The sequence below is a fragment of the Pipistrellus kuhlii genome, unplaced genomic scaffold (assembly GCF_014108245.1).
Source record: "Pipistrellus kuhlii isolate mPipKuh1 unplaced genomic scaffold, mPipKuh1.p scaffold_m20_p_6, whole genome shotgun sequence".
NCBI classification, from domain to species: domain Eukaryota; kingdom Metazoa; phylum Chordata; class Mammalia; order Chiroptera; family Vespertilionidae; genus Pipistrellus; species Pipistrellus kuhlii.
In genome coordinates, this window is record NW_023425562.1 from 30,723,050 (window position 1) to 30,736,509 (window position 13,460).

The 13,460-nt window shown below is 38.1% G+C and overlaps 1 protein-coding gene across 37 annotated transcripts in view; it reads left to right on the forward strand.

Moving 5' to 3' along the window:
• The window catches only part of EPB41L3 (erythrocyte membrane protein band 4.1 like 3), a 158,114-nt gene that overhangs the window by 12,952 nt on the left and 131,702 nt on the right, over nucleotides 1–13,460 (forward strand). The gene's annotated exons all lie outside the window — the stretch shown is intronic.

Consider the following 13,460-nt stretch of genomic DNA (forward strand, 5'->3'; position numbering starts at 1 on the left):
TACCTGGCCCCTAGTCCTTGCTCTGCTCATGTCTAACTGCCTATTGTAAACAGGCAATGTAAAGGTAGGTGAACTAACATATTCCTGCCTTAGAATGTACAAAGATAAATTTTAAAATATAATAACTAAGGTTGTATATACCGATGCAGTATAATGAATTTCCTCGGGTCTTATTAGAAAAACTATCCATTATGTGGTAGATGAAAAATATTTTATTTAAGTCACATACCAAGAATCTGAGATAATAATGAAGCTGTCAATAATTTTGTTTAGTCTTTATAGATTTTTCTAGAGAAGTAACAAAGTAAATGTTCCATGATTGATATGAACTGCAAGAGGGTTTCAAATTAAACCAAATAACCGTGATGTATAAACATTTACATCCAAAAGTTCATTTGTAGATTGATTATTTGAAACTTTCAAGATATTTTTCCATAAAAATACTATTTTATTGGATTGGCTTCCCAGATAATTGGAGGAAGACCTATTTCCTTTATGATACCTTTGAAGTATGGATAAACTGTAATATTTCACTTACAATGGAATTGACATACTTTGCATTGCTATGATGAAACCTTGCCTTCAGGGTCCTATCGCTGGTGGCTGTTGAGCCAGCTAGGAGTTTGCAGATGGCCCCACCATACCATTCTCTGGTGTTGTAAGATATGGGAAAGTCGCAGGGATCAAGGGGCAGAAGCAAGGATTTCTACACTGAAGGTAGACACTCCAGGGGACCCGTGACTTTTTCTCTCTTTGCATAAAATGGGGGGGGGGGGTGTTAAAAATTATAAAACCAGGGAAAATTACCTTTCCCATTAACTTGTAAAAAGGCCTGTTAATTACCTTTCCCATTAACTTGTAAAAAGGCCTGTTAATAAGTCCACACTTTAATAAGGCAACATTCCATTGTAGAAAACATTGTCACCCATTCTCTTGATCTACAACTTTGGAATAACTTTCTTGTCTCAACTTCATAAAAATAAAACTGCAGCCAAATATTTTGAAGAGCACAAAGTTCTCTACAGGAGGAAAAAAATGTTTATTCATCTTCATAAGGAGTGCAAAAAAAAAAAAAAGAGTATTTTTTTTTTTGAAAAATTATACAGAAGTGATCTTGGAAACATTTCAATTTAGCAACTATCATTTAATTAATTGCAGACACTGTGTAATGTTGGCAAAGAAAATACTCCCAAAGTTCAAAAGACTCATACTTGATGTGGTCTAATGGAATTACAGTACCAATGTCAGAGACCAAGCACACTTGTAGAATGAGAATGCTTGCCCTGCTGTGCCCTCCCTCAGATAAGGAACCTTAGGGGAAAGTTAAGTCATGTATTTTTGCATAAATATGAATAATAATAGCTAACATTTACAATGTGCTTACTATGTGCCAGGCACAAGGAAGAGCTTAACATACTGGATTCTCCAGCAGCCCCAGGAAGAGGGTCATTCCTGCTTTGTAAATAAGACTGAGGCCTTGAAGGTTAACTTACCACATTGCCAATAGATCCCAGAATCAGGTTTAAACTCAGCTCTTAATACGGAGGCTGCACAGCTCATGTATAATTAAGTATGATGCACAATTATCCTATATTTACCAGCTTAAATTATCCACATATGCATAATGGTATCTGAATACAGATACTATTATTGTTACCCATGTCCAGGTTTTTATTAGGCTCATTTCTGCTTCCCATAGGAAGGGCATCAGGTTCCCCTGTGCTTTAGGGACTTCTTTGCATTTGCAAAGCCCCATTTCGGTGGTTTAGACCCCAGGTTCCAGTAATCCTGCATACTTGTTTCAATGTTCTGTTTCTGCATCGCTTGATCATTATATGATAAAAAAAATATTTTTTTTTAATCACCAAGTACAAGGAATGCTGTCTTCTTGTAGATGAGCTATTCAAGTAAATTCTTCTATGCAGATAAGTGCAGTTCTACTATTTACTTGGTTTTGACCTAAGACAATTACCCTCATCTGTGTGATAAGATAGGTACAGCAAACTTCAGAGGTTTTCTGAATCTTAAGTGATACAGTGGATGAAAGTACACACAGCCCTAACTGGTTTGGCTCAGTGGATAGAGCGTCGGTCTGTGGACTCAAGGGTCCCAGGTTCAATTCCGGTCAAGGGCATGTACCTTGATTGTTGGCACATCCTCAGTAGGGGGTGTGCAGGAGGCAGCTGCTTGATGTTCTCTCTCATCGACGTTTTTAGCTCTCTATCCCTCTCCCTTCCTCTCTGTGAAGAATCAATAAAATATATATATTTTTAAAAATTAAGTATGTACAAAGGGCCTGGCAGATAGTAAGCACTCAGTAAAGGAAAGTTATTTTTGCGAGTGGAGATGGTTTAGTGGCTCAAAATCTTTTTGGAACTAGTTTTTGAGCTTTCATCCAAACTAGCACATTAAACTATTCCAAGAATTCAGTTGAATGTGGTTATAGTTCCCACTTGGAGGGGTTTTATTGTGGTTTTTTAATGTCCAGTGGCTCTGACCCTAGTTGTTGACTGCCTTCTTCATTAGCCTGGTGCTAAATCATTTTGTCTCCTTAGGGAAATAAAAACACAACTATCCATCTTCAACACATGAGTATTTGCAGTTTTTGAAGTGATTCCCAAATAAGGAGACATGTGCTCTTAAGAAAACTTCTCAAGTAAAGGCCTTAAAAATGTTTTCAGCCATGGCTGCAAGGCTAGAAGAAAAAAAAACATGAGTAAGACCTGCTAGTTCCTTGCAGATGTGGATTCCTGCACTTACCCCTTTCCATCAGACAACTACCCAAGTGAGCAGTACCAGCAGGTTAGCTTTTAGCAGCTCCGTGCTGCTGCTCCCCAGCTCTCTTTGAAGTGCATTTCTAAGTTCAATCCACCTACCAGAGGTTGAGAGCCTTCCTTCTTAGGGGCTGTTCTCCAAGGACTCCCCTGCTCAGCTTCTGCATCTTGAAGGTCTCTGAAGTGAGGCGGAAGGAGGGAGTCCTCAGGGACTCCTGGGCTGCACTGGCCGAGGGAGAGTGGCCAAGTGGTATTATTGTGAACCACAGTCATAAACTGCAACAACACACCATTATAGGACAGAGCTCACTAAGTGCTTTTGACATCAATTATTTCCGGTAATCCTCTCGATGGGCCTTGAGGCAGGTTTGTAGTCACTTAGTTTAGAAATGTAAAAGCAGATAAAAGGCCAGGAAGCAACCTGGGCCACGCCAAGGTGAAGGGTGCTGGTGTGGAGGAGCCAGATGGCTGACTCCAAGTCTCATGCTCTGTCCACCACAAGGGACCAGGCATAGAGACTCCTTGTCTGCACGGCTTTCCCTCCATCCATCCCAGATTGCCATACAAATGTCTTTTCTTTTTCTGCTCTTTCATTTCTCTAGCAGGACTCATCACTGAGTACAAGTGCATCAGTGGTGAAGTACAGAGACTGATGCTCTGGCCTGAGGAATAGCTGCATCACGCTCCCTCCTTTAGAGGTGGCATTTCAGGCGCCAAAATGTCCTGACTGCAGCCATACCCCTAGGAAAAATGGAAAGTCAGGTTCCTCCTCAGTTCTGCTTGCAATGATATGGACAAATATTTGCGTGCCCGCTGTGGGCCTCACTTAAGTGTCTAAGATCCAAGATGCCTTATGGGGTTGCATTCCTGTGTTTGCTTTTTCCTTTGTATTCAGCAGAAGCAGCAAGCCCCTCATTACCAACTGTGCAAGGGGACACCTAACCATGATGAATTGTTTCCAATAATGACAGTCCATGGACAGTTTCCAGTAATGACAGTCACCGAGTGTCTCATACGTGCTGGGTAGTGTGCCAGTTGGGGACACGGTGGTGATCAGAAGCAATCCTTGTCCTTCATTGGGACTTGCACCTAATGAAGGGAGTCAGTGGTTCACCAAATAATCACACACGAAATGGTGACCATGCTGGAAAGCAAAGGGAGCCCTTCATGAGGATATGTACACTAAGTTAAGGAACCTGATAACAGGAATACTTGTAAGAGGCTGTTGATAAGAGTGAAGGAAGGGGTCAGTCTGATGAGTGTGGAGGAAGGGGTGTTACAGGAGCCCAGAGAAGATTCGGGGCATTGAGGCTGGGTTAGAGAGTGTTGTCCACACTCTGAAAATATTGGGCTGGCAGTGTTCTAAGCAGAGAGCCACAACATCACCCTTATGTCTCTGAGAGCTCACTTATGTTGGGGAAAATGGATTAGAGACCTGCGAAGAGATTAGGATAGGGAGAAGGAGATGGGGACAGATCCAGGAGTTTAAGGTAAAATGTAAAGGACTGGGTAATAGGTCTGCTAAAAGGGTTAAGGTAGAGGATGGTGGCAGGAAGACATTGGGATTTCTAACTTGCATGACTGGGAATTGGTGGTGTTATTCACTAAGTTCTCTAGGACCCGGAGCTGGGAGATTTTTCAGGGTTCCTCTCTCACCCACGGTTAATGTGCCATGTCCTCATACTCACAATACAAATAAGAGTAAGAGATATCTGCTGCCCTTACAGAGCTTGCAATCTCGTTGTGTGTGTTGGGGATATGGAGTGTGTGTGTGTGTGTGTGTGTGTGTGTGTGTGTGCGCGTGTGTGTGTGTGTAAGGAGTGGCTAAGATATTCTTTCTGCTGAAATGTGTTTAAAATATGACTATTGCATAAATTTGGCAATGGGAATTCAAATAGACACTCTTCCCCGGAGGGTAACTAGGGGGTGGGAAGCCTTAGAATTTGGGTGCCCTGGGGATTAAAAGACATTTTTGGCAGATGAATGAATGACCTGGTGACCTTTGAAAAGGCACTGTGAATCACTGAATATAACCTTAAGTCAGACCAAATGGAAAAACACAGTGCAGGCTTCAAGCTTGAAGTGACAGAATCTAAAACTCATTTTTCCTTGTGGCATGTCAAGTGCAATCAAAAAGAAGTGAGCCATTTAATGGGAGCAAGTGGGATGAGAGTGATTTGTAAAGGCAGAGGGTGGATTGCGACTTCTTTTCCTCCAACAGCCTCTTAAAAGTATTCACTGCGTGGTCATTGCCAAATCTTTATGTCACCATGGCAACCATTGATATGAAAAATAATATTCGCCTGGACACTTCTGCATCAGTTGACCTGACATTTTCCACTGCAGTGGTCATTTCCATTGTTTGTGCAGATGAGTGAAGACAGTCCTTTGTGGATCTTGTCGTATTTTCTATTGTCTTGAAAAGAGAATGCTTGCTCAGTCTAGTTTGAAATGGGGTGGCTCTACCATGCTTTCCTGTCTTATCTGAGGATGAGCTGGGAGAAGCACCCTGATGGTGTGATCCCTATTGGTACAGGGTGAGGATGGGGAGCCTTTCAGCATGGATGGTTGGAAGATTTTGCCCAACTCAGTTCCACCAGTGGGTCTGGAGGAGGTATACTGCATGTAACACATTTTTTTGTACACATTTTTTTCACATAGCCACTGTTCTTTGTTATAGTTCTTAGGAATTATAATTCTTAGCAATCTCTTCTTTCTGGTATCTAATCTCCATCTTGGGCAACCTTACTCTTCAATTCTGTACTATCTATCCCTCTAGTCATTCTTCTTCCAAGAATCTCTTCTTTTATAATCCCTGCTGCTTTCTCCTTCTCTCATTCAACAGACAAGTATTGAATGTCTTCCCTAGGCCAGACAGTGGAGTTCGATTGTGTGAGGGCAGTGAAGCAGGAGGTCTGAGGGCCTTGGGAGATTTTGAACATGAGTGATGTGCTCTGGCTTGTTTTATAAGGATCACAGTCTCCTTTGCTTAGAAGACTGTAAAGGTCCCAGGGTGGCAGGAGAGAGGAATATGATGAAGCTGTTGTGGGAGCCTAGGGGGAGGAATGATGATGCTTGCACCAGAGTGGTTGGATTCTGGATATGTTTTGAAGTGGTTGGATTCTGGATATGTTTTGAAGAGAGAGAGAGCCCCTAGGTGTTATCAATGGGTTAGCAGCAGTTGCCAACCAGTGGTCCACTCAAAAGGTTGGTGGCCACTGGACTAGAGCATTCTCCTTTGAACTTTTCTCAAACTTAAAAATTCTAATAGAATGTTCTTCTTAGTAAAATAGATCTATATTATACTCAGATTCCATTTGTAACACAATTTTTAAAAAATTAATATCCCCCTTTCTGTAGAGGAACTTCATTCAACTGGACATATGGAATTCTGTAGGCTGGAACAACTTAGTATTGTGGTTAGGGGCACAGTTTGCAAAATAAAATTACCTGTCCCCATTATTTCACAAATGTGTGATCAAGAACAAGTTATTTAGCTGCTCAGTGGCCTGCTTCAGCTACTGTAAATTGTGGGTCATAAAAATTCCTACTTCATAGACCTATGAGGGAAAAAGAGGTAATATACATACATATAAAGAACTTAAAAAAGTGGGTGGCATGTAGTAGATGTTAAATAAAAGTTAATAATTACTAAAATTTTATTAACATTTGCCTTAAATTCTAATAGCTTCTTAGATTATTTAAAACCCAAGTATTCTTTCTATATTAGTATTCTTAGAGACTTTTCAGGGGAACTTTTCTGTTCTCAAACATGTCCATGGTCTTAGAAATAATCACTTCTTAATTCAGAGCTTCTCTGCATTCATAGTTAATTCAATGTTTTGTCATTGCACAACTTTATTGTACTATAAAATTGCTGGTTTTGATATTTGAAAACCAGTTGAATGTTGGCCATTTCAAGAGATTTACCTGAATATGTGCATGTGCATGTATGTGTCTATATTTGACCATATAGTTCTTATGGGTGTAGCTCAGGAATCAGAACACCCAAGTTTGTATTCTGGCTCTATTGTTCATACCTGTGTAACCTTGGACACATTGTTGAATCTATTTCTGCCTCATTTACCCCTTCTGTACAATTGGCGTAATGATAGAATCTATTTCTGTGATGGTAGAATGAGGTATTCTCATAGAGTAGCTCTTAAACCCATTCCTTACACAAGATAAATGTTCAATAAATTTGGTTCTTAGTAAAATAGTGATCCTGGACTGGAAACCATGATGTAGAGTCCCAATGCCTGAATACCCCTGGGGGGAAAAAATCACTAACTCCAATTCATAAAACATTATTATATTTATTTAGATATGATTCCTATTAGACCCCTCTAATTGCATGCTATAAATGTATTATTCATTACCTAAGATCATCATGAATGCTACAATGCATTTTCTTACCTTGGAATAAAACCATAAATGATACATTTTTCTTTATGATGAAGAGGTGTTGAAATTCTAGTAGTGACATTCAGTGGGTTATGAGTTCTATATGCTGGTTGTTAAATATGCCCCCATTTTATTGACATGTTACCATGAAACAGGCACCAGCCACAGTAATAGGTTCCCTTCAAAAAGTGTAAATATCAACAAATCTGATGGCAGGCACTGTCAAGGAAACCAGACTTGTGTTCAAAAAACAACCACCTTCAGAGAATATAATGGGTACATTCATGTTTAACCCAGTGGCTTCTACTAACTCCTTAGGTAATTATTTAAAGATATAAATAGGGGGTTATTATTAACTTATTTTTATGACATCCTTCTTTTGAGAAATTCTTAACATTCAATTTAATAATTAGTTTCATTTTATTCTTTCTGTTTTTCAATGTGCCTAACACATAAAAATCACTCAGGGAATATTAAATATACTGATGCCTGGGCATCACTCCCCAGAGGTTCTAATCTAATTGGTTTGATGAGAAGCTCAAGTGTCTATATTTCAAAGTTATTTTTTAATTTAAATTTTCACTATGATATATTTCAAGTGGACACAAAGTAGAGAGAACCATAAGAAGCCCACATGCATCTATCACTCAGCCATGATAATTAACATCAGTTGCTATTTTTAAAAAATCCCCTAAAGTGATTCTTCTAATATACAGTCATAGAACCACCACTCTATTCTAATAAAACAGAAAATGGAAGGAATATTTCAGTGTGTATCAAGAGAAAGTGAAATTTGCTCAAGGACACAAAACAATTTTAAAATATCATCTAGTACTCTGTTCATCAAGCCACAGTGGCATTCATGAGCAAAATATGATAATTGCATGCCTGCTCGATTTTGTTAAACAGTGAAATAATTGGGGAATGGGCACTGGAACACCTGAGGAAAATTCAGGAAGACTTGGAAATATAATGGTTTCCCATTTAGAATCTGTATACCTTGACTCAACATCATGCTCATCCACCTAAGGCAACTCAGTCAAACCTGGCTCAGAGTTAAAGAAAGGTCTGATGAATAAGGGCAGAATAAGTGGATTAGAGTTGAAGGATCAGAGAAGCTGTGTGAGATGTTAGTGGAAATTGTCTTGAGACTTTGGAGAAAAGCACCACATCAATAAAAGGCTAATCTCAAAACAGAGACATTTTGTAGGCTATTCAATAACAATGTAAATATATAGGGTGTCCCGCAAAAATGCATACACACACACTTTGAATAATTATAAAGGCAGTGTTTATTAAAATACACTTCATTTTCAAAATTGAGCTACCAGCTGTTCAAGTGTATATACATTTTTTGGGACACCCTGGATATATAGTCAGTATATCTTAATGAAGTCAACATTTGAGTTGCTACCTCAACAGTGAAGACTTGTGTCTTGGTGCCTGGGTGGAAAACAATTGGATCTGAGTTGGGTGGATGTTACATAGGATCTTGCCCAAGAACCTACATGATAGAGGAATCACTTCTGGGGCATTATTGGTAGATGTTACATGGTATCTATTCCCTGAACATTCTTGCTGAAGATCCCACTGCTCATAAGACAACCTGGTTCCATATGAGAACAGCAGTCTTCTTTGAGCTGAAATATCATTCTTTATAACACTCTTCTAATGAAAGAAAATATTTTAAATGCCCCACATGTTGTCCTAATTATTTTTATTACTTAAGTATATCTACCTATCATCCATATATATATATGTATATATACATATATATACATATATATATATATATATATGTGTGTGTGTGTGTGTGTGTGTGTGTGTGTGTAAAATGACATTTAAGTTTATCATGTTATAGGTTTCATCAACTATATAATCAAAATTACCTTTAAGGACTATATAATTAATAATGTATTAATTTAATGAGACTAAGGATATATTTTTTCTAAAATAAAATTCCTCATGTTGTGCTTAAGGGTAGAAAGATGTAGCCTCTGGGAAATTTCTTTAATTGGGCTTACTAGTTTTCACTAATCAGCACAGGGGATTCTTGTTAGCATATGCATGTTATATCAAACAGTGTTAATAATTTAAAGTCTCTATTTTCTTGTTGGGTTAGGAATAGTCAAGTCTCAAACTCAACCAAAACTGCCAGCAATTAGTTCTACATTTCCCATTTTAATGAGACATCACTTGGCAACTTCATAAAGTTGTTTTGTGCACTTGGAAATTAAGGTCAGAATTGCAGTGTTATTGCAATCTTCAATGAATGTGCATCTAATCCAATTATTGTTGGAATTGGGTACAGAACAATCTTTCATTGTTATTTATTACTATGTTTATTGTCAATGAACTGCTCTTGCAATTTGATGCTTACAACAGGACCCAAGCAATAAACCTTGAAAATGTGTGCTGGCTATTGTACTATAGGCTCCCTTTAGTTCAGCTCACTTCTATGGCAAGTGAGGCTTGCCCTCCACACTGTTATCTGCTTCAACTTCTATTAAAACATCTATCTGAATAATATACCATCTTTGTCACCTGTGTGATTAGTGTGGTGCACTGGTCACCTAGATCAATGGTTCTCAAAACTGAGTGTGATTTTGAATCGCCTATGGAGCTAGTTAAAAGTGCTTGCTCTTTGAACCTTACCCCGGAGCTTCTGATTTGCTTATTCTGGGGCTAAACCCAAGAATCTATATTATTAACAAACTCCCCAAGTGACTCTAATAGAAACTAGAGGCCTGCAAGAGTAGGTCTTCCTTCCCAAGGCTGCCAGCACCAGTTTCCCTCTTGCACTGGTCAGGCACCCAGGGCCTGGGCTTTCCTCACAGCCCCGCCTTCATCTGGAAGATCATCCAGAAGGACATCCAGTCTAATTAGCATATTACACTTGTATTATTATAGATGATGTGAGAACTTTTATCACTTTGCAAGATTATTGTTGACATGGAAATATAAAAGGTAAACTCTTCGCAAACAGCCTGAATTGATAAATTCTGGCATCCTCAGATTTGTATAATCTGCAAATAAGCCCACCTTGTATGTTCTGACAAGTCCCTGATAAACATCTTGAACAGGAAAGAGTCCACAGCAGAGGCTTCCTTTAAAATGGCTTTGACCTAGCCGAAACCGGTTTGGCTCAGTGGTAGAGCGTCGATTCCGGTCAGGGGCATGTATATACATTGGTTGAGGGCACATCCCTGGTAGGGAGTGTGCAAGAGGTCGGTGTTTCTCTCATTGATGTTTCTAGCTCTCTATCTCTCTCCCTTCCTCTCTGTAAAAAATCAATAAAAATATATTTTAAAAAATAAATAAAATAAAATAAAATGGCTTTGACCTATTAAACACCAGATTTATTTCAGGGATTCGGAGATTCTAGATGATGTTTTCATTGATTCCCAGAATGTTTTGGAATGCTGTGGGCGAGAGTAGAATCACATTTTCAGATTGTACCCACAGTTCTGAAGCATGCATGCAGTTAGGCTAGCGATTTTCTACTGATGTGCCACAAGGATTTTTAAAACATGCAGTGCCTGGCTCAGACAGGGCACTGACCTCTTTTCTCTTAAATTGTCAAATTTAAAAAAACGACAACAGCTAACACAACAGTAGCTCTCTGGTGTGAATGAATGAAAATTATACCTGTGTGTTTTTCTTGGCAGCCTGGCAAAAATGTAATATATATTTTTGGTGTCCGGCTGAATTTCAGAAATTAGTTTCTGTGTGCCATGAAATGAAAAGGTTGAAAATCACTGTTAGGTAACTGATAATGGGCGGGGGAATCCTGGAAAACAGGAATAAAATTTAGAAGCAAAAAGATGACATTTTTTGATGTAGTTATAGCTATAAATGACTTAGTTTATAAAGTTATCTATAATGTGTTTGCCTAAAGAGAGGAACATAAACTTAGAGTCAACAAGTTAATAAGCAAGACACCTGAATGTCTTACTTATTACCCATTTTTCTCACTTGGTTAATTCTTGTTGATTGTTGTTAGAATGAAATATAATAGCTGGCTAAGATGATTTATAACTTTACAGGAGACTGAGAGGCTTGCTGGCATTTATTTTATGCCTTTTGAGGGGAAAATGATTAAAATGTTAAATGTGTTGGCATAACCCAAAACTGACCATCTCTCTGGAATATCCATGTTGTCTCAGATAGTGAATAGCTTAGGAGTTGAATTTAGTAATATTACAGACTACCTACTTTCTATTTTGCATTATTTATAAAATGTCCAAATATAAAATATCCTTAATGGATTTTTATTTTTACTTAATGGGAGGAGAATAAAATTAACTGGCATTTCAACCTTGTAAAGTCTGAGGAGTAGAGTAAACCTTAAAATTTTGTTAGAAATTATTCTGTTTAAAAGTGCTGGAATTTACTTCTAAAATTTACTATTATTAGAAGTGGAGAAAACAAAATAATTTAATAAGGGTATATTTCACTACATAGGAACTTACATAATATGTATTGATCCTGCCATAATAACTATTATTTTTACAAAGAGTACAAAGGAGGCAAATAATGAAATTTTGATGAATAAGAATTATTTTGCCCTCCCATAGGTACATATTTTTACATTTGTGCTGCATTTGTACTTGTTGGTATTTTTTAAATTTCATTTTGCATCTGTGCTCTCTATGTATACAAATGTCTGGAATGATGTGTAGGGACCCAGAATAAAGAGAACATCTGGAAGCCTTAATGAGCTGTAAAGTTGATATTCTTCTTATGAACCTAGAAACTCTTAGCCACATTTTCCACAAGAATTAGCTTGTTGCTTTTGAAGTGTGCATTCATCCCTGTATTTCTCTTATTTATGGTCCCTGGTAATACTGTGGCTGAATACTGTGTGTCCTGATTTCAAGGACTTGATATGCAATTCAGGTTCCAACATTACACTGAGCATACAGTAAGTCTCAACTAGTTACTGCAAGTGGTGGCATTTTACCAAGGCAGCATAGGTTTAAAGAGTTAACTTAAAGGACTAAAGAATGTGGAGATACTTTTTAAATGTCACAGTTCTCTAGGTAAGGGTGGTCTGAGATTGTCAGAGTAAAAAAAAATGAGTGTTGCATCTCTTATTAGCGTTTGTAGGGTTTGGTCAAGCTTCAATATTCTATCAGTCCTTGTGTTTGAGGGCAAAGGTCCAATGGACAGATTCTCTATCCTTTTTTTTTTTTTTTTTTGGAGTCTTATTGATGAGACTGTCACAATGGCTCTAATACAACCTGAAAATTCTGCCCTTGCCTTGGCTGTCACCTTGGAGTTGTCTTTGCTCTTCGGGTAGCAGAGTATCAGTGATGACCAATGAGTATGTGTGATTCTGATGCTTGTGGTTGGACTGAGGCTCATGGGAAATGCTGCCACTACAGCTTGGGATGAAGTTACATGGGTAACTAACTTGAAGTTAGCTGTGCTTTCTCTGTACCATGGCTAGGATTCTTGTTGGTCTTCAGTCATGTATCTTACATGTACTAGATAGAACAATTTCAAGAAATTTATAAGTAAGATGAGTGTTGTAAGTAAGGTAAGCTTTAGCATGTTGGAAGAGACTACAACGAGCATATTGACAACCAGGCTGGAGTTATGGAATGTTTTCCCCTGTTTCATGGGTTATTTCAGGGTTTGCCATGTGGATATATTAAACTAGAAATCTGACCGAGTTCTCATGCCATGTTTTTTGGATTTAAGATCTACTTTTCTGTAACTTATTGGAAAAGCATCATGAGGGGTTATATACTGACAAGAATAAGAAGTTAATTTTTGTTGTTGTTAATCTTCACCTCAGGATATTTTTTTTCATTGATTTTTTTTAGAGAGAGTGGAAGGAAGAAGGACAGAGAAATATTAATATGAGACACATCAATTGGTTGCCTCCTGCACCAGGCCCAGGCCCAGTGATCAGAATCTAACCTGGGACTCTTCAATCCACAGGCTGATGCTTTCTATCCACTGAGCCAAACCAACTAGGGCTAAAGAATTCTTTTGAAGTGAGAGGGATTAAGGGAGAAGTTAGATTTTCATGAAAAGAAGCAAATTCAACTGTAATGGCATCACTACATTGCTTTCTACTTTCCTTTCCTTTCCTTTTCCATATGGAAGAGCACATAATTTTCTTTCCTGATTAGAGTAAATAGGTTTTTCATTATTGCTTTTACTCAGCAGGTTTCAAGATATGATAACGTCTTTTTGTTTTGTAGAACCCTAGTATTTTTATTAAATTTATTTGGGTTATATTGGTTAATGACATTATATAAGTTTCAAGTG